A 22,672-nucleotide genomic window follows, 5' to 3' on the forward strand; every position below is an offset into this window, starting at 1 on the left:
TATGAATTTAAGATTCACCAGAGTAATATATCTGCAGTGAATTGTTTATTGAAACAAGCAACGCTTGATGTGGAATGATGTTTGGGCGAACCTTGAGGTTAGCTGGGAGAATGTTTTGCAAAAATTTTGCTACCTGGGAGATACCTCACTTCGAGCACTGAGTGTAAATTATTTTCTTGAATTGTGCTACACTTTACATTTCCCTTGTATAAATTACCTTGTAGTCAAGGGGTCCCGGGTTCGATACCCAATGGAGGCACATAGTTTTTCGGATCCCACTTTAAACTGTAGGTCCAGTCCCGATTAACCTTCCTGTGCATAAAGTGGACTCAAAACAACAAATCAATCAATGTATTATTATGCCAGGGGTCTCGGGTTCGAATCCCAGCCTGGACATAAGTGTTTGTGAGTGTCCATTCATAAATTTCATCACAACATCAGTCATCCCCATCTTCGCAATTAGTCAAAAGTGGCAGAAAAGCGAAGTAAAATAAAGTAAATCAATAAATCAGTCCGTTCTTGTAATGTAGTAAATGTAATAATGCGAGAATTGTTGAATTGTGAAAAATCCTGACGTGATGTAGGAAAATGGATGTAATTTCCGTGATCACTATTCAAAATACTTCTATATATCACCTATTGGTTTGGAAACAACCAGTGTTACTTGCCTCTACCGTTGGAAAGGTATAAACCTTGACAGCGGGATCTGAATTGACAGGTTCTGAAATTTGGTATCTGAGAAGAACGTGGGGAATATTGAAGATCATTTATAGTTTTATCTTTTGAGAAAACACATCGAATCTTCAATGAGAAGACGTGTATGTTCCTGAATGATGAAAGTTTATTTCTGTAGTCCACTGCAAGGACGTTCATTTATTACAATAAATTTTCTCTGCCTCCTTTCATTTATCCTTCTTCAATATCAATTATGTTTAAATTGAAAAGAGTAGAACGAAATAATTGCTTTGATGTTTCTAAATTATTCTCGCGACGCTGTGTACACAAAGAAAATTTGAAGATCGTATCAGAGATCGATCGTTATCATCAATATCACTATCGTTGATCTCGTCGTCACGATTAAACTAAGGATGTAGAAAATGACTTAAAGACAGAACAAGGGGAACGAAGCAGCTGATGCTGGTGCCAAATCTGCTGACGCAAATGACGATGTGCTGGTCCACCTTATGTCACCAAGCGGTTTTCAGAATATGTTCCATTCATTCTTTGTAACCGATCTTGACGAACCCCTACAAAGGTTGATCCGCCCTCGCTGGGGAAAAAAAGGCTGTAAGATCTGTTAACATTTTTTCTCGGGGACGGTTGAGGTGCGTTGCTCATAAGACCGTGCAAGCCGCACGTTGATACAAGTAAGATCCGCGTCGATACATGAACTCAGTTTTTGCACTCGGGTGTGCAAATTTAGTAAACCATTTGGAACAAGTCTAAATGAAACTAAAAGGAATGCTGTTGTGACTACAATCGTGGAGTTTAGTGTCCTTACTATGATGCGATTAGAAGTTTTATTGTTCATTTGAAAAGAAAAGTTCTTCTATCGCGAGCTGTAAAAGTACGAAAGGTCAGTACAAGATACCTGTTAGAAGATTTACATATGTCTATGGAAGAGAGACAGGATCGGCGGAACTAAAGGAATATAGAAGACATACAACTGGATTTTAGTCACCATCAAGATTTGTACTTCCCCAACCCCCTCCATGTATTTAGTGGTTCAGTGTGTTCATTAATTAGTGTGTTTAGTGTTCAGTAAATTTACTAAGCGCGCCGAGGAAGTTAACGCCTGGAGTGATGCTATTAAAAATGTATAGTAGAGGAGAACGTCTAAATATAGGTGAAGGTTTAAATATGGGTTTTGGAGTTATCAGAGCTCCTGGGTGCTGCAGCCTCTCAGAGGCTATTGGAACTGGTTATCTGTCAAGGACAAAGGTTGCTGCGCCAATTCGCAAGAGAAAGTGGTGGTTAGTTTCGGCCTTGGACGCTGTTATAGAATTGCGACCTCCGAAAACGTTTTGCAGGTGTGTTTAATCTCAGCGTTTTCTGAATTCTCATCTGCTTTGTATATGTTATGACATTAGTGGCACATAAAACAAATGTGGGCTTCTATAATGCCATGTTTGTGAAATACGTACCACAGAGAGCGAAAATAAATTGAAGAAGAAAAATAGCGTGATGGTCTAAATATGGGCTATGACATGAGATCTAATGCTGAGATCACATTTTCAACAAATATGTGGATGTTTTTCTTAATTTCAATTTTTCCCATTCCGCGTGATTTTCAAAACAACAGATTATTCATAAATATGAATTTTATAATGTTTCAGCGATAAATGACTGTTTTGTTTTAAATTTTAATGGCTTTTTGTGATATTGCCACTAGTAGCCCATATTAGACCACAACTTTGAAACTTTGAAACACATTTTACCATTTTCTGGAAATTGCTTTTTTTTTTTAAAAAAAAAAAAAATTGAGACCTTCTATACTTTAGCATGCTACTACATTTAAGTATATATTTCATAGATATGCATTTTAAAGGCAGGTGCTTGATATATTAATTTGTTTCCTCCGAAAATGACAAAATGAAAAGGGGGGGGCTCCTATTTAGACCTTTCCTCTAACAATAAAATAATAAATAAATAAAGACAGGGTAGGTAGTTTCTTGCCAAGTGTAGTAGGCAACCTTGGTTACAACAAGAAAAAATAAATTTGTGTACGGTACAAAGAGTTATTGAAAAATGTTATAGTATCTCAACAAATCTACACTGGAAGCTAGCGTATTCCGGATACGCTTACAAACTGCCGATATCAGGTACCTGGGTTTTAATTATTTACTAATACAATCTTTAGTGTATAAATATTGTAAGTTAAAGCTTCACTTTCAAAACACAGTTCTATAGATTATATATGAATTTAAAAAAACTCAATATGCAGACCAAGGCAGTAATTTATTTTATTATAAAACATAAACTAAACGACGTTTCAACCTTCTAGCAAGGTCTTCTTCAGACTCTGCATCAAGTACAAATGTAACAAGGTACAAAACAGGACGATATATATATATACACAAATATTACTCCCCCTCCAGACTATTAGAAAAGGTGTTCTGGAACATTCTAGCAGGTGGTTTTTCCTTGTCCACTGTACTTTCACCTAAAAGGTTAATCATATTTACTTCCATCTAGAATTTGGTTGGACTCTTCAATTCACGTTATCTTTCTTTCATTCTACATCTTCCTTCTCTCCTCTTTATCTCTTGTCCTTTCCACTCTTTCTAACACCTTCTTCCATTCTTTGTTTAACTTCAGTCCCCCATTCCAGTTCATTGTGTCTTCTTCAACTTTCTTCTCTATTTCCTTGGCCTCCTTCCATTTTCTCACTAGTATTCTCTTCTCCCTTTTAGGTGAAAGTACAGTTGACAAGGGAAAGCCACCTGCTAGAATGTTCCAGAACACCTTTGTAATAGTCTGGAGGGGAGTAATATTTGTGTGTATATATATATCGTCCTGTTTTGTACCTTGTTACATTTGTACTTGGTGCAGAGTCTGAAGAAGATCTTGCTAGAAGGTTGAAACGTTACGTTTAGTTTGTTTTATGATAAAATAAATTTCTGCCTTGATCAGCATATTGAGTTTTTCATATCATGGAAACAAGGCTTAATGATGTTATAATAAATTTAAATATAAAAATCTACTGTTGATTTTATTTTGCTTTTGACGTCAGTCCACAACAAAGCTTCAACTTCAAATCCTTATTATATAACGTTATAGCCTTTTGCACATCTGACAGGAAAAGTGGGATGAGGTGACAGGGGGAAAACCTTCCGCAACATAAAGCCGAACGTTGGTGCACGCTGCTCTTCATACTCCCCCTGTCGTTTTAAATCGTCTTCGGATTGGCCATCTCTCACCCATGGTCACTAGGTTTCCCAATGCTTACATGTACTTAGTGTATTTGTTAACGTGGCCAGTAACACTGTAAAATCTCTTTTAATATGATATTACAGTTACAGGACAGATGTGATTTGTTACGATAACCATTTCATTATGGCAGAAATTAACTCGTCAGTTTACACATACTTGGCTGCTAACACCTTGGCAGTTGAAAACGTAATGAGAGGTAATTCGGGTAATTTCGGGTCTCGGTAAGAATCGTACCGAGTAATGCAATGCAAATTAAAATTCCTGGAAAGTGCCGTTGGCACGTCGAAAGGCTTCCCGCGCCAGAGAATGCATAAAGTTCCTTCCAAGAAGATGGAAGAATTCGATAATACAAGGTAGGTGGGGGGAATGGGGGAGGATGGATAGAGAAGACACGAGAAGGGGGATTGAAGTATGCGTGGTGAGTGACGAAAACAGAGAAATTGGACATCTTGTTACAGTGACGCCTGAAAAGAGACGCAGAGCGAGGCTGAGTGGGCCAGAGAGACAAGAGGCCAGGATGCTACATTCCCTAACTAATTCAATCTCCATTTTCACCTAACAGGATTTGAATTTTAAGCGGAAACATCAAAGACTTTGCTTGTTGGACTGTCACTTATAGCAGGTTCCGTCTGAAAAGGGCGGGAGAGCGCGGGGAGGGGGAGGAGAGACGGAGTCCAATAGATGCGAAATCTCACCACCTCCAACCCTCGCCAACCTTTGCATATTTCTAGCACCCACTCTGTCTCTTTCAGGCTGAGCTTGTAATCGCATTCTGAAATCGCACCGGTGGGGATCTGAAATTTGGGGGAACGCTGGATTTTCCGGGAGATAATAGACGAACCTCTGCGCATGCATGTTGGAAAAGGGGGGCGGGGGCTGTCATGAATTAAACAGCCCTCAGTGCACCCCTATTAACCGACTGCTGTGAACGAAGCGTTTGTAATTTTGATGATCAGCCAGTTTCGGCTGTTGAAAGAGCTTCCTTTTAAGTCGAAACAAACCTGGACTAATTTCTGTATTTAGATGTTTACGAACTACGTGTATAAAGGGCATAATAAATACTATTGCCAATACCTGACGACAATAACAAAGATTGTTTCAAGCTAAAGACCATATAAAAATATAAACAGTACAAATATGATGCGAGATAAATCCGAATGCTCCATTTTTCTGTTTCTAGAAATCTCTCTCTAGTTTTACAATAACAGTAGACGAATACAATTTTCAAAAAATCTAAGTGTTGGAAGCATTTTTTGGGAAAGTAGGCGAAAATATTTTTATGTGCTGATTGATAATATTTTGTTAGCTACGTTCTATTATTATGATGATGAAAGCTCCTAAAAATTACTCTTGTGAGAGACTCTCTTTTTCCTTGCCTCCATTTGTTTCTCTTTTTTCTTTCCTCTCTTTCTCTGTCTTCCTCTCTCTTTCTCTCACTCTCTCTCCTTCTGTCTCTTGTCTGCCTGCCCCGTGTAGACATAGCCACACACCATGATACAGCTCGTTAATTTAATTTGGTCTACAATCTGGGTGCTTATGTATAACAATAAGTTAGCCTATTGGTAAATAGAAAGTAAGCACTTTGGATGAATACAGAATTATTCACGTGCCCAACAATTAGCAAATAAACAAACGCCTTCGTAACGTTCTGTATGATTCACTGATTGATGAGCAGGAACAAAGTGAGTCCACATTCGATTACTAGATTCGATTGCTGAAAACTATCTTAATTCTAAGTGAACTGGGAAGAAAGTAGCAATATTTATTTATTTCTACCATTCATTTGCGCGCGCACACACATACAGCACATACAGAGTATATGCTTTCTTTTGTCCTTTCTGTATTTTGTACAAGAATTTTAACTTCATTCGTGTAACTATGGTAGTGCCGTCATATTGACCGGGCTCTATTTACAGCGCCGAACTGTTATTCTTTATAAAATCCTGTTTCGCTCCTGGCTGTTTCGGGGATGAGAGATTTTAATGTTGTCGCTTCTTGCCCAAGCTGTAGGCCTAATTGGATGTTTGACCGCAAGTTCCTTCCTAGGTAAATGCGGCAACAGTGGGTCACTGCCATAAAGGGTCCTCGCGACTGCTGTTACAGCGTCTTCACTGTGGGTAGTGTTGATATATTTTTTTTCTGGACAATCATGTCCTGTACTGTATTTTATCTTTTCTGGGGATGTGGTAGATCAGTATTTGATGATCGTCTTCTAAGAAAAAAATCCAGTGTCAATAAACTAGATTATATATCTTCAAACAATTACACGTAATGTATGAAATGTAATAAAAATAACTGTGTTAATCCTGTTCAGAAACTACTAAATGACCTTGCTAAATCCTATGCATGTGGATTATTACTAATTAGAATATTAGTTGTTCAAACGAACTGAACAATGCCAGCATTTAGGGTTCATTTTCTCGTCGTTCCATCGAGGAAAGAGGCAAGACCGCCCGAATACGGATATGTAACACGGAGAGTGAAGTAGTGCACAAAAAAGAGAGAGTTTGAACCGGGGTTAAGGATGCTTCGAAGCACACACACGTTGCAAGCAATTTTGAGAGTTCTTCTCCTCCCTCTTTCACTCTCTCTCTCTCTCTCTCATCCGAACTTTGGAACTCTCGACTTGGAACTTTATTACTTTTCGAGATCAAACTCATTTCATTTCTTACGTTCGTTTAATCTCCCTTCGCGGGGCAACTCACGGGGACCGGTCGTAAAAGAATTCCTTACCGAATGTCTTCTCCAAATTACCTCCACACTTCCCCCGAATTACTTCCCCAGCATCCGAGATGCTCTTCAGAAAGGACCCTTGCATGGGAGAGATTTATTAATATTTTCAAAGTTTAACCAGAAGAGATTATCCTGGCGTCGTGACCGGAATTATGGATCCAGCCTCGCTCACAGTAGGATGTACAACGTAAATAGCATGTATATAGTGCAATACCCAGCCAGGTGCACATTTAACCAAATTGTTTCTAATTGCATGCAAGTATCAATACAATTGAACCTTGTACTATAGTTTTATCTTCAGTAACAACATTTACAATAATGGAAATAATAGTCTGATCAATTTGAGTATATGTTAATTCTGAACAATTCGGTTTACTCATTGTTGAAATCTTAAACACGGTTCCTGACCAATTGTTTACTTATTGTTTACGGTCAAGAACACGAATTATTTTCAATTTTTTACTTTTTGAACTTTGAAGCGAGTTTCTGATCAATCGTTTTCTCATTGTTCGCTATCTGGGACTTGATTTCTATTAGATTGTTTACATATTGTTGAAAGTTTGAACAAGCTGCTTATTGTTTAAGATCTGGGACCTGAATTCTATTAAATTGTGTAACATTATTGTAAATGTACAGGAATATATCTGCAAAGAGAACAATATGACGTTTCTTAATTCTTACGCGTTTGTATCTTATCCATCCTGTCCAGAAAAATCTAACAAATTAACGATGAAGTAAGTGGATACTTAATGTTGGACATGTGGAATCAGATCAAATGCGTAATGAATGTTTGAGCCCATGTGCTGTCATTCTGCTATATTAGTTATTGCAAATCAGTATCCTTAGATGACACTTAATATTATATATCTGGAAACAGAATTATGATCAATTGAGTAATTAAATTGGTCATCTGTAACCGGAATACTAGTAATTTGATAATATAATGTTCAGAATGTAAAACTAAAATTCTCGTTGACTGGGTATTTAATGTCAAGTATTGCGTAAGGAAATATTACTTATTTAATATTGCGCACTTTAGTACCGCAGGAATTTTTGAATGAAGGAAATAAATATAATGAACAATGCTGCCACCTATGTGTAATTCACTATGTATATGCGGATATAGAGATGACTTTTCTTTTCGAAATTCCCGCGTATACGTCATCATCATACTTATACCTCACTATACAAATTACGTTCCTACATCGCAGTACCGGACCTTTTTTTTTTGAAAATGTTGAGACTCGTTAGTTTCAGGATTCTTTAATTTGCAGTCGCGTTGGACGTTTGACTGGCGGAATTAATTCCTCTTTTCTCTGCAAATATCTTCATTTTCCTCTTTTTTTTCTTTCATCTGCCTTCTTTTTGTGCGGGACGCAACCAGCGCCGCTAATTGGCAGCTTTTGGAAGCGTCTAACCAACCACAGCCGACTTAATCTTCTCTCTCAGCAATCACAAAGCAGGATGCTCATCATCGCCATCTCACTGCACCTTTTTTTCTCTTCTTTCCTACCTTGTTCTTTGTACACCACATTTGCATTCAAATTGGAAACGTTAATCTTTTAGCTTTTTTAGCTGGACTGTCCCCTTATCTGGTAAAAGAGCTTACTATGTCGCCAAATGGATGAAATGGCATCCATATTTCTATTACTTGTCCTAATGGCAATATGCATTGAAGCAGTCACACGGGCCAACAAACATCACAGAAGCAGTATAACAATACGCTATGTTGCTTTCAAACAAACGGTGTAAAAAAAAGGCTTTCATCTGTGTCCATAAAAGAAAGAACTACATCATTATCACATTCCCGAAGATAAGAATAACGTCTTTCTGTTTCTAGTGATAGCTTCATTTGTAATATGCCGACGTCGTCGCATTTAGTTCATGTTATGTATTCTTGCAACGTCAGTGTTTCGAAAGTTGTTTAGTTACAACTTCAACCGAAATTCTGATCAATACGTTATCTAGAAGTCGTTTTCACGTTCAGAAGACACAATGGACTCTTATGGGCAATGCTTTTCTTATGGGAAATACGAGCGCGCTGTTGAGAAATTTCTGGATTTACAAATTTAGCTTAAGTAAAATCGGTACCTGCAGTTTTGCAGGAAATTTTGTAGAGAATACGATGGTGAACACAAAAAAGTGGTAACTTGCTTACATAATTTTAGATAAATTAAAAACGCAAATTTTCTGTGAAAACACAATTTTTACATTGTTTTCATTCCTAACGTTGAAACATGCCGTAAAATTGAAGCATTCATTATTAAAAAAAATGACACTGTTTTTTAATTGTCATAGGTGATGGTGGTACTCAGAATTTGTCAATACTTTAAAGCATATTTGCATTAAAAAATATTCAAATAAAGTATGTTGAGATTTTTTATATTCGTGCAGTAGAAAATGTCGTTGCTGGCCATTTTTTGTTCTGTAATTCCAATTAAAAACTTCCAGCGACAAAGTTGTGGAGAAAATAATGAAATTATTTTTTATAACCACTCAAAGGTTCCCAGAAATATTACTTCCATTCATTTGGAGTTTCTTTTTAACCCGAACCGCGCGCGAAGTAAGGAGACGTTGTCTGGCCATCTTGAGCTGGCTCACCGCAGCATTCCGGCTAATCACCACCAAGTTTTCGAGTTGTTATTTTATTTCCATTCAGTAAAAATATGAACTTCATGCAGTTTGTTATAATATAATTGAAATTACTTAAATTTAATAATTGACAATTATTTCCAATGCTGCTGTTGTGAGCAACATTAGTGCTGTCGCAAATACACGTTGTTTTTGTTTACATTACTGTCGACATTAATACTGAAATGAAGATCACCTTTCAGTTTCCAAGGTACACATAAATTCATAGACACCATATTAACCTTTGAAAGGCTTTCCAACACGTGACAAAATATGGGGCTTCAAGATAGAAATATGGCATTCCTTGCTTGAGTCATTCACGTCTTATCAGTTCACGTGGGCCATAACTCATTTGTTTGTTTGGGTTGCAACTTGAATCTAACCCATGTGCCAGGTTCCCCTTACTTGAGTGAGAGATTTGCTTTGGTCTGTTTAGACTTTTTCCCTCTCTCGAAAAAGTGTTTTCAGTTGTGTGAGCGCTCAGTGATTTTTACTTTTTAAGTGATTTGTGAAGTGCCATATTCGTGCATTACACTCGCGTGTGTAGTGATCGCAATGGATCATAGTAAAAAGGATAACTGTAACGTTCACAGTATAATATTAATATTAATAATTACATATAATTATCATTATATATACAAAATATGTAACATCTTCATTGTGAAGGAAGGTCATCATTTCCCGGCGACATGAGCTAGCGCTGTATTGGCAACACTGTGCGGTTTCTCCATAAGCGCCGTTGTGTCTTCTGAACGTGAAAACGACTTTAGTAGAATTTTCAGCGAAAAGTGCATGTTCGGCCAGGATTCGAACCCGAGTCTCTGCCATACCGAGCCGTCCTAGCTTTGCCTGATTCTTCGTTCTCGCTGTTTTACCTGCGTGGAATCGTCTCAGCCAGTGCTACCGCAATGGGATATGTTGCCTTTGAAACATTGTAGACGTCGTCGTTGCCTTCAACAGGGTTTCAAATAAATTGGTTACTTATTGTTGTAAATCTTGGACCTGAATTTTACAAATTCGTACTCATTGTTGAAGATATGGAACCTGAATTCTATAAATTGTTTACTTATTCCTCGAGATATAGAAACTGAATTCTATAATTTTGTTTACTTATTGTTGAAGATATGGAACGTTAATTCTATGAATTGTTTACTTATTGTTGAAGAAATTAGAACTGCATTCTATTATTTTGTTTATTATTGTTTCATATATGAGACCTGAATTCTATAAATTAAATTATTTTTGGAAATATGGGACCTGAATTCTATAAATTGTTAACTTATTGTCGGAGATCTGGGACCTGAATTTTACAAATTTGTTTACTTATTTTTGGAGAAATGCGACCTGAATTCTACAAATTGATTGATTGATTGAGTTGGTGTTTTAAGTCCACATTATGCACAGAAAGGCTAATCGGGACTGAACCTACAGTTTAAAGTGGTATCCGAACCACTAGGTGCCTCCACCGGGTATCGAACCCGAGACCCCTTGATTACAAGGCGACGACGATACCACTGCGACATCGGGGAGGCCTGAATTCTACAAATTGTTAACTCATTGTTGAAGATATGGAACCTGAATTTTATGAATTGTGTACTTCTTGTTGGAGTTTTGGAACCTGGGAACTGGATTCTATAAATTGTTTACGTACTGTTGGAGATTTGGGACAACAATTTCACAAATTGTTTACTTATTGGTATTTGTGACCTAAATTTTATTAAACTGAGTACGTGGAACAAGTGCATACAGACCTGTATGTTCCTAATGCAACAATATGTACTGGTACTTAAACGATTGTCTCATCATACCAGTTTGTAACACAAACCAGGAATGAGGATGGTATTTCAGTTTTTCTTGATTTTGTGATTTCCGTTTGGATCTATCGATACGGTCTCAATTAGTCTTTATGTGCACAAAATGAACATAACACAAAGTATGTTCCGGACATCACGGAACTGACATAGACGGGTTGTGATTGTACAGAGGAGAAAGTTTACTACAAAACTGTATTAGCGCCGCGGCAATTTCGTTCTAGTCTTAACCCCCCCCACCACCTCACCCCACCCCCTTGTGCCATCCTGAAGTTAAGAGAGACTAATTTGTCAGCCATCAATATTACCAGAGTGCCTATTAGCCTATGTTCATCTGTAGCATCCCCCATCCCTCCTCCTGGTTTCCTCTTCGAGAAGTGTTAATTATCTGGTAATTAGGGGGGCGTTGGAGGGTTCTTCGTCCCACCAGCATATAATTAGGTGCGAGACAGTTAGAGCCGGACCCCTGCTGGGGAAACTCTTTGGAGGAGGAGTTGAGGGGGGAAATATATTATCTGCAAGTTGCCTTGCGAATCCCAACTTTAAACTGCATCCTCTTAACAATGGGCAGCAAGGAAGTTCAAGACTTGCTAACTCTGGGGTATTCTTTCTCCAAAGGCCTTATTGCTGCAGCATTGCAAGCATCTGTACAAGATCGGTTCAATCTTCATCGTCCTTATTAATTTCTTTCTGGTCCATCTCGAGACTCGCACTCCATCGTCATCTTCCTGCAGTTCTCCTAACAACAGGTGTTCAACAATAAGTGTCCTTTTCCGACCTCCGTGGTGGAGTGGTTCGTACACGGCGCAACGAACCCTGTTGGCCCGGGTTCGATTCCCGCCCTTGGCAAGGGTGTTATTTTAATCATATCATCAGTCATCCTCATCGTCGCGATTAGTAAAAACGAAGAAAAGCGACGCTAAACAACAAATAAAAAAATCAAAGCACACAAATATTATAAACACTCTCTTTCTAAATCCGTCCCGTCTCCATCTAAGTCTTGTCTATTGAATGACTCTTGTAATATTTGAAGTGAATTCAGATTATACAGTTAATAATTATGAAACTTCCTTTATTTCCTTGTTTCTTCATCAGTGTTAAAGATCAAGAAGGCTACATATCATAGGACCTACCTGATGGCATAATGCTATCGCTGCCTCTTGTAATTAAGATGCATCGGGTTCGATACCCTGTGGAGGCACATAGTGGTTCGGATCTCACTTTAAATTGCAGCTCTCGTCCCGAGTAGCTTTTCTGTGCATAAAGTGGGCTTAAAAACTCACAAAAACGTAATTATTACATCAGTCACGTCTACCTATTGAGAGCAGGAATTAAAGTAAAATATTTTTTAATTGTTTTTAGTTTTTAACTCCACTTGATGCACTAATAGGTAAATCTGGACCGAACCTACACTTTACAGTCATATCCGAATCGTTGTGTGTCTCCCGGCGATCCGTGATGTTATTATATATAATGGACTTGCATGCAGTGTGAGGCCTAGCATTGTCGTGTTGGAGAAACTCCGATTGCGTCAAACTTCCCAGTGGTTTCATTCTTGACTTCCAACTTCAGATGGCTACAAAGTAGTTGGATTTTCGTTGTAGTCATCGGGGAGATACAAATTGGAGATAGAGCTCAATATTATTTATTCCGATTTGTAATTTTATAGCATTCTTCTTTAATGCGTTAATTTGTATTTTCTTAAAAAAAAATTGTGATCAACATCTGTCAGATGACTTTTGAAATATGCTGTACTGCGGAATGTTGACTCGGTATCCTGAGTGTCATCGAGCAAACCACAGAGGATAATAAACCTTATTCCACGTCATATACCGAGCAGTCGAACAAGAGACCAATATTAAAAGAAGAAAAAACGAGAACGAGAAAGAAGAGAACACACTATTCATCCGTCCTGTTTCTTGCTCCAGATACTCGCCTCCGAGAGCTACATGGTCTGATTGCTTGTCTCGCTGTTCAGCGCTGATGTCCCCCAGACCTACCTTTGCTCACTTTGTTCTCTGCGGGGCTTTGACAAAGGGAATGACGTCTCGCTCATGCATTTTTCCCGATGCCTGTGTACACTTTTCAGAAACAGTCTCGGGCGGCCAGGATTTATAGCCTCGGAGTGGGGCCGAACAAGGGCAAGGAGGAGACGAAAAAGGAATAGGAATGTGGAAATTTTTTCGAAGAAGCAAAAAAAAAAAAATGTTTGTTTTCGGTGTTAGGTCCTTCTGTACCCGGTGAGTCTCTCGTGTGCATATCAACACGAATCAGTAATGCCAACACTTTATTTAAAGTCGCTGACTCATACTCTGTATCAGTAATCTGTGGAGCAAGGCCGCGTGGGTGGAGCAAAGAAGCACGATGCTGCAAACGGCTGGTAGCTGCAGCCGCGTTTTCCTCACCATGCATTCACTTTCCCTCTCACGCGTTCACTGGTAGATCCCTCTCGTGCTACTTGTTTTTGTTCGCATGCTCTAAAGATTCCCGTAACACAGTGTAGCATAATTTGAGGGCCTTCCCAAGGGCGTAGTGCTAACGTCGACGGAGCAAATTAAGTAACCTGGTAACTAAGGAGTCCCGGAATTCGATAACAAGTAGGTCTGATCCAAATTATACTGTAGGTCCAGTCCATATAATCCCATCTGTGTATAAAGTGGACTTACGAAACAAGAAACAAACTTAGCATAGTTTGAAACTTATTTCTACGTTCTGGGACGTATCGAACAGGTTGGCCCACTATTGAGGAGTATCAAGTTATCATATAACTCCTAATGTGTCTTCTGAAATCTAAACCTTAGATTGATGGCTGTTTAAGTCCACTTTATGCACAAGTAGACTAATCGGGACGGGATTTACAGCTTAAATGGAGATCCAAATCTCTGTAATGTTCTTTAATCTGAAGGCGAACACTGAACCTAAAACTTACAAGGCGGCACCTTTAGCCACTACGCTATCGGGCATGCCCTGCGGCGCGATGACTACGTGATTGTACGTACGGCAAAATATAAGACACAAGCATGCTGTGCTGCTACGTATTTAGCATGAAAAAACTAACAATGTTTGATGGAGTGTGTTCATGCATGCATAAAATAATCGGGAATGGGCCCACATTTTAAAGTGGGATCCGTGGTACTATGTGCCTCCACCGGATATCGATTTTGCTAACTTTTGACTACAAGGCGATGACGTTAACACTACACCAAGGAAGGTTTAGAACAAGGAGAATACATTCATGCTTAATGCCACATGGGTTATATTTTGCTCGCTGGAGTATCGTTTCGTCGCCTAAACCCTCGAGAGACTGCTGTTTTCATCCTGCATGTATGGAACCACGCGGAACAGATAAATTTAAGTACATTTTTCCTAAATTAGAGGGCTCAAGTGTAAAACATGGTAAGTGACATTTTGGTATTTTTTAGTTACAAAGTAAAATATGCCATCCTTCTATATTCGAGTGAAATTACCATATCGTTATTTTCATTTGACTCAGTGAAGCCTTCTGAAATTGGTAAACACAATTTATCTACAGTATAACTTCTAATAACCTTTTATCTTAATGAACTCAGAAATGGTTACAATGTTTTACTCCCGAGCTCTTCAATTAACGAAGCCACTTTTGTCGACGACTGTACAAAAAGAAATGTATAGCCAACCTTTAATTGCAGTTATCATTCTGAGGGTTATATTCTACATAGCCTATTCCAAGTTCGTGCAACATGATTGTCATGTTTCACGTCAGCTCTCACTTGCCTACGACAAGAGGACTAGACTTTCAGTGCAATATCTGCAACGAACTCCCCGGCGGCTTCCCTTTACGTGGCTTGTTTACCATCACAATCTAGCATCTATTTTTGGCGCCCAGCGCAGGGCCAGTAATTTCTCTTTTCATAGCTGTAAAATGCTGTAAACACCTCTGATGACGTCAACAATGTTTTTCTCCCTCTCGAAACATTGCCGCTTCATTAGTAACTCTTGCACTGAGCTGAATTTTTGATGCGCGTCCTGTTTTTCCCCTCCCCTCTTTCGGAACCTGGATGAAATATTAAAAAAATGCTTTGCTGTTATTTAAATTTCTAAGTTTTTCTTGTCTGCCTTTGCATATTATTTAATTTTCGTAATTTACACTAATCTATAATTTTAGTCCAGGGCATGCTTGTCAAATCAAGTTTGTTAAACATATTTCTCGAACGTCTTTCTTTCATATATTACTTACCAGTGGCAGCTTTGGATCCGTACGGAACTGAAGAATGAAGATTTTTCAATGTCTGAATATAAATTAATATAATTTAACGAATGATTAACCCATCAGGTCCCAGTGATCTCATATGAGATCACCTAACAAAACTGACATTTTAGTAAATATTTTGCAATAATTTTTTATAAATGCTCTTTCATATCTTTTTCAAAGGTCCATGAATTGTGTATAATGTAAATATAATTTACTAGTTTCTACTAAGACAATGATTTTTAGTGTTCAAAAATTTCATTCTATTAAGTTTCACAGAAGGGTTACCGAGAATTTTTGTTATTCATTGTTAATGTGGTATACTGACGTATTTCTGCTTTTATTTTATCATCAGTAGTTTGAAAGTATATATAAAGTAATTTTGGTCACTCTATATTAAAAACATCCTAGATATTTCCTCGCCAAGAAAACGGTGATCTCATATGAGATCACTGGGACTTCGACATTTCGGAACTGGCAACAATGATGTCTGGTTTATCATACTCCGCAGTTGTTTTCGTCGAACGATTAGCAACACGTACTGCTGCGTTTATGTACACAGCCAGCTGTTGCATTTATTGTTGGTGATTGTTCGAAGAACAATGTCGTGTTTTTCGCACATACAAGCATGTACAATTGACGAAATAAGGGCTATCCTAAGTGATCTTAGTGAAAACGAATCAGTTAGTGATACCGAAGTTGTCGTTCTTCCGCCGGACAAAGTAGATTGTCTTACTGATGAAGATGAAGGTGACGATGATGAGATTGGTGCAGCTAATGTCAGTGAGGTGCCAGGGCCACTAGAAGTGTGTTATACCCATTCTGTTAACAGAGATCATGCTGGTACGTGCAATGAAGAAGAGGAAGTCAATGAAGATGGTTCTAATGCAGTTTTAGGGGATCCAGTTCAATCATTATACCTAGATGGCTCAACTGTTGAAAATGACGCAGTGCAAGTGAAGAAGAGGAAATGCGTTGACACCCTAACCTGTGCGAAGTGGAGGAAGTGCAGCCCCAATTATAATGATTTGCCACGTAAATCTGATATTGCATCACAGAAGGAGGCTGCATTAGTATCTCAGTGTAAGAATTTGTCTCCTGTAGAAATGTTTGAACTTTTTTTTTCTCCTGACTTGTTTGATCATATCGTACGTGAGACTGTCAAATATGCAACAACGTTTAAAAATGATACCGGTTTTGAGTGTAGTGTAGAAGAAATGAAGGTCTTCTTTGGCATTTTGTTATTTACAGGCTACCATAAGCTCCCAAACTTGAAACATTATTGGAGTGAGAAAGAAGACTTAGGCATTCCGTTGATTAGGGACAGCATGACTCGTAATCGTTTTCAGAAATTGAAATCTGTTGTGCACTTCAATGATAACAGCAAACTAAGTGAAGAGACAAATAAAAGAAATGATGACAGACTGACAAATCAAAAAACTGTCGACAAATCTTTTAAAATACGTCCCCTGCAAGACATACTGAACCGAAATTTCATGCAGTTCGGTGTCTTTCAGGCTAAATTGTCCATAGACGAAATGATTGTAAAATATTTTGGGCACAACACGCTGAAGCAATTTATAAAAGGAAAACCTGTGCGTTTTGGATACAAATTGTGGGCAATATGTGGTTCAAATGGGTACTGCTATAACTTTGAACTTTACCAAGGACGAAGAGACAATTATGATAAAACTCCTCTTGGACCAAGTGTTGTGGAGTCACTCTTGCTTACTACCATTGATGAACCAGAAGGGTATGAAGTCTATTTTGGTAATTTCTTTACAACATTTCCACTTCTGATTGAGTTAAAAGAAATAGGATTCCGAGCAAGTGGTACAGTTAGGGAGCAACAGATGCACAAGTGCCCAATTACAAATGTTAAGGATATGAAGAAGATGAAACGTGGGGGTTTTGATTATCGTTTCGACAAGAACAATGACATTTTGGTTGTCAGGTGGAATGACAACAGTCCAGTTACTGTTGCCACAAACTTTGATACAGTGGAACCACTTGGTAATGTAGTTCGATATTCCAGGAAAGAGAAGCAAAGGATTACTGTGCGCCAGCCAAAACTAATCCGGAGTTACAACAAGGGAATGGGAGGGCTGGACCTCCATGACTGGTTGTGTGCAAAACATGCAGTAAGTGTTCGAGGGAAAAAATGGTACTGGCCTCTCGTGATTAGAGCTCTGGATATGGCAGTGGTAAACAGCTGGCTTATATATAGAACTGTTAACAAAAAAGAAATTTCGCTTTTGGAATTTTGCAGGCAAGTGACATTGGCTCTTATAAAGCAACACCGCCCAATCGCTCTGTCATCAAGAGTCACTTCCAGGCTTGTTTCTCTAGCAGAAGTACGCTTCGACAAGAAGGACCATTTGCTGACGAGAAGAGATCAACAACGACGATGCCAGAGGCAAGGTTGTTCTGGACGACCTCATACTTATTGCATGAAGTGTAATGTTACCCTATGCGTGGAATGCAATGTGCCATATCATACCAAGTTGTAGACGTTTCAGTGAAGCTGGAAAATTTCTTTGATATTATTTCTAAAATGAATCTAATGTGTTAATTTACTTTGTCATAGATATACTGTATTGTATGACTTGTATTATTTTAAGACTTCAAATTACATCAAATATTGGGTAGATGAGGTATGAAAAATAACATTATAATATTATTTTGTTACTATTCCAATTATTAATACCATAAATGTGCTACTAATTTGAATAAAATAAAAACAATAAAATTCTAAAATGCATAAAATAAAATTAATCTAAGTTGTCCTTTTGTAACAGCGCGCATGCGCGCGCGCATACTCACACACACGCACGAACGCACACACATACTCACACACTGTATATTATGCATAAAAATAAAATGTTAATATATATATATATTGTGTTACATTTTCTATTTCTCATGTTTAACTTTTTATCCCCCGGAGTCCCAGTGATCTCATATGAGATCACCTACTCCCTAGGGAATAACGCATGGCAAACAAAAAATTTCGATTAGGTAGCTCATATTCCATCTTCAGAAGTATATATATACGAAAATAAATTAAAATCCAAGCAAAAAAAGTTCTCTGGGACTTCATGGGTTAAAGCAGAAAAAATTATCAATATCTTTAGAAACGTACAAAATAGTAGTATTTAAACATAAGGGTCTTCAAAATAGTTTCAACATTATCCCTAGAAGATTACAAATTCCAATTGTTTTACAAGTAAAATATCTAGGTGTATACTTTGATGCTTCATTATCATGGCAGTATCGAATAAATATGATGAAAAATAGATCCGATAAAATATTTCATTTATTTAAAGCTCTGGCGAATACCAATTGGGGAGTACATCCTACCAGCATGCTTATGTTTTATAAAAATTATTATCGAACAGTATTAGATTATGGATTTATGGTCTTGTGTAATCTTCCAAAACAAAACATTCTCTACTAGAAGTCCAGCAACGAATTTTTTTAAAAATATGTTTGGGATTAATGAACAGTACTCCTAATGTAGTGGTATATATGGAGTCAGTAGAATATTCGGTGTCTGTCAGGATAAAGTTAATCGCAATAAAAATGTTATTTAAAATTCAATATTCTCCATGGCATCCTTTCAATTATGTTTTATTAAATCTTATAGAGCTGCATGATTCAGGAATAACAAATGTTAAATCAGCTACGCTTTGGGTACAACTATTTAGTAAATATCACCATAAATGTAGTCAAGTACTCATAGCAAGAACATTTCCAGTGTACTCGATAGAATTTCCAACACAAGCAATTCAAAATATATATTTCCCGAAGTATAATCATTCTGTTGAGTTTAGAGAATCTTGGGAAGACTTGTATCACATATATACAGATGGGTCTAAAACTGACAGTGGAGTATGAGCAGCTCTTTATGATACTGAAAGAAATATATCAAAAATGTTTAGGTTACCAGTGGAGGCATCCATATTCACAGCTGAAATATATGCGGTATATCAAGCCTTGATTTATATTGGTACAGTTCCTGAACAGAAATTTCTAATACTGGTTGATTCACAAAGTATTTTACAAGCAATACAATCTAATTATAAAAAAAAAAAATATCACCATATGTTATCCATTGTATTCGTGCAACTAATATCTTAATTAGCAAAGGAAAATTAGTTCATTATGTGTGGGTAAAATCACACATTAATATTTAAGGATATGAACAAGCAGACAGATATGCAAAACAAGCTGCTCAGGTGAATGAAGCAATCCAATTACCATTGCATTACACAGATCTTTTGCCGAGGGTTAAGAAGAAATTTTTTGAAGAATGAAACTTATGGTGTAATAATTCATTAGAAAGTGTTGGTAAAAGTTATCGTCCTTATGTTAATTACACTAGGAAAAAACCTTGGTTTTATAATTCTAAAGGTTCAAGAAATGCAATTGTTTTAATAAATAGACTAAGAAGTGGTCACGCGAGAACATATCATCATTTGTTTAAAATACACCTTTTAAAATCTCCGAATTGTGACTGTGGTGATTTAAGGGGTGATGCTCAACATATAATTTTGGAATGTCCAATTCACTCAGAGAAAAGAAAGTCTTTATACAAAACATTATTAAAAATTAATGTTCCTTCTCCCATTAATATGACATCTATGTTGTATGCTCCAGATGTTAGAATTGGATATGTTATACTTGCTTTTTTGAGAAAAGCTGATATAAAATTATAATATACGCATTTCTGTTACTGAATGAGTTAATGTAGTTATATAAAATTATATTTAAGAGCGTTTTTGAAATTTGTGTATAAAAGTTATATTTAAAAAATGTATCTTATGTACTTATAATGTATGCTGGGCATAGACAGCCACCTTTAAAGCTGTAAGTCCAATAAAAAATTGTGGAGTTGGTGGGCAAATGATATGAAAACGTAGTTCTTACCTTAAACACAAGGTATATTTAGGGCATTACCAATACTAACACATGTTCAATAACACGAGAACACAACATTCACTGTACACAAACTCAGTGCAACGATCTTGTCTAAAATGTATCTTCATGAGACACTCTGTAGTAGCGTGTATCGCATTCCATCCTAGTCACCGGGTAAACCCTTATTGTCTTCGATACTGTTTCTACGAAAGATTTTGCGTTGCTAGCTTCTGGACTTTTCTGGAAACGTCTGTAAACCGGAAATGGGTTCATGTTTCGGTGTTTAGGCCCTGGAATAGACAACTCCATTTCATTGTGTATAAAGTTCAACGTAAATTCAGTAACTATAAATTCAATAACAGCAACAATAAAGCATATTAATCAGAAAATAAACAAAGCATAACAACCATTGCATCTGACATTACTAAATGCATATAATTCCATGATTTTCAACTGTGAAGCAGTAACGCAAGGCATGCAGCAATACAAATAACAGCTGCTAAAACATTAACAACGCACAAATGTACAATATTTATCAAGCCACATTCTAATGTTGGCCGTGACAGCGGTTTGCAGTGTCATATTTGCGGCCTATAGTTTACTGTTTAGTGCTCCGTCTCAGCTTATTAATTACATACAATTTGGAGTGATATGTGAAGGGAGTGTAATGACGCATCTGCTCTGACAGAAACATGATTGCGCAACATATGTTACCTCATTGGGCCAATCGATATGTGTTTATATGGTGGGAAGGGTCACGAAAATGGAACAAAATGCATTTGTACCACTGTCATAACGTGTCGTAAGTAAAGTGTATGATGATTTATTAGCCTCAAATTGTTTAGTTTGTGATATCAACGCGCGTGATCTGAAAGCATATGGTGATAATCTATATGTTATCACATTATGTTCTAGTTGTATACATTACCACGTAAAACATGGTATAATTTTTCTATAATCATTGTGTAATGTCGTATAACGTATAGGCAAGGTAAAGTTCCCCGTAAACTTTGAACCATGGTAGGAGTGCAAAGGGTTGTGAGGGTATGGCCCCACACTTTCTATCGATCTCGGCCATTTTGGAGATGATGTGATCAACACCACGCTCCGGCCGCCCTACCGACTAGACTGCTGCGTGTAATGCGTAGTGTTTTTCTTTTTATTAGCGACTCTTTTCGGCTGATTTTAGTCAATCGCGGCGATGATTTGAGTTGGTGTTTCAAATCCACTTTATGCACATTAAGGCTAATCGGGACCTACAGTTTAAAGTGCGATCCTAACCAATATGTGCATAAACCAAGTATCGAACACGAAACCCCTTGATTACAAGGCGACGACTCTACCACACACAGAACCCAAAACGTGTCAATTGACACCATATTTTGATTTCAATAAAACGTTAACGTGCATATGCATATGATGCACCTTTTAATGTGTGAAGATACACAGAGAAATGTATAAAAGGATATTTTTATCAGATGAAGTTCCGTGTGATGCACTAAAATGCATCAATTTGGAAGATCAGAGATGATCATTTCATTGATAACAAAATTGCACATTTAGCTGTGTCGATTAATGCATTAAAAGTGAAAGTTTGTTATCTTTGAAATGATCTGGTCTGATTTTCCCAATTGATGCATTTTAGTGCACTACAGCCTCAGCTTTTATTCACAGTATGGAGATTTTATCCTCAGAGATAGGATTGTTTTAGTTGTTCTTAGTAGTCTGACAGTTTGTATTAAAAAAATATATATTTATGAAATTTTCAACATACATTTTATTTTCTTGTTGAAGCCCTGTCCTCAGATTTGTTCTATCCTCTCTCTCTCTCTCTCTCTCTCTCTCTCTCTCTCTCTCTCTCTCTCTCTCTCTCTCTCTGTAATCTGTGGCGAAAGCGAGATAGCAGAGAGTAGTGTAATTGAGGATACAACCAGGACGAGAAAGTATGAACCCCCCTCATGCAGATTTGCCTACACTTAAAACAAGCTCAACATGCCCATATGAGCTTTTTGCTCAATTGTGGAACCCTGTCTAATCCAAGACTTTTGTAAAAATGCCCTCGGGAATTTCCTGTGAAAGTAGGAGCCCCTCAGATTGATTTGTCTACACTTACAAAAGGCACTTCTGTGAGATTGTTGTCCATAATCCTGTCAAAAATATGCCCCTCTTGATATTTTTTTGCCCACACCTAAAACTACGCCAAACGTATTAACACACACACACACATACACACACACACACACACACACATATTTACTTCCGGTCCACTTCCGGTCCACTTCCGGTTCACTTCCGGTTCACTTCCGGTCCACTTCCGGTTCACTTCCGGTCCACTTCCGGTCCACTTCCGGTTCACTTCCGGTTCACTTCCGGTCCACTTCCGGTTCACTTCCGGTTTGCCTACTTCCGGTCCACT

The sequence above is a fragment of the Lepisma saccharinum genome, chromosome 4, assembly GCF_977018435.1.
Source record: "Lepisma saccharinum chromosome 4, izLepSacc3.1, whole genome shotgun sequence".
NCBI classification, from domain to species: domain Eukaryota; kingdom Metazoa; phylum Arthropoda; class Insecta; order Zygentoma; family Lepismatidae; genus Lepisma; species Lepisma saccharinum.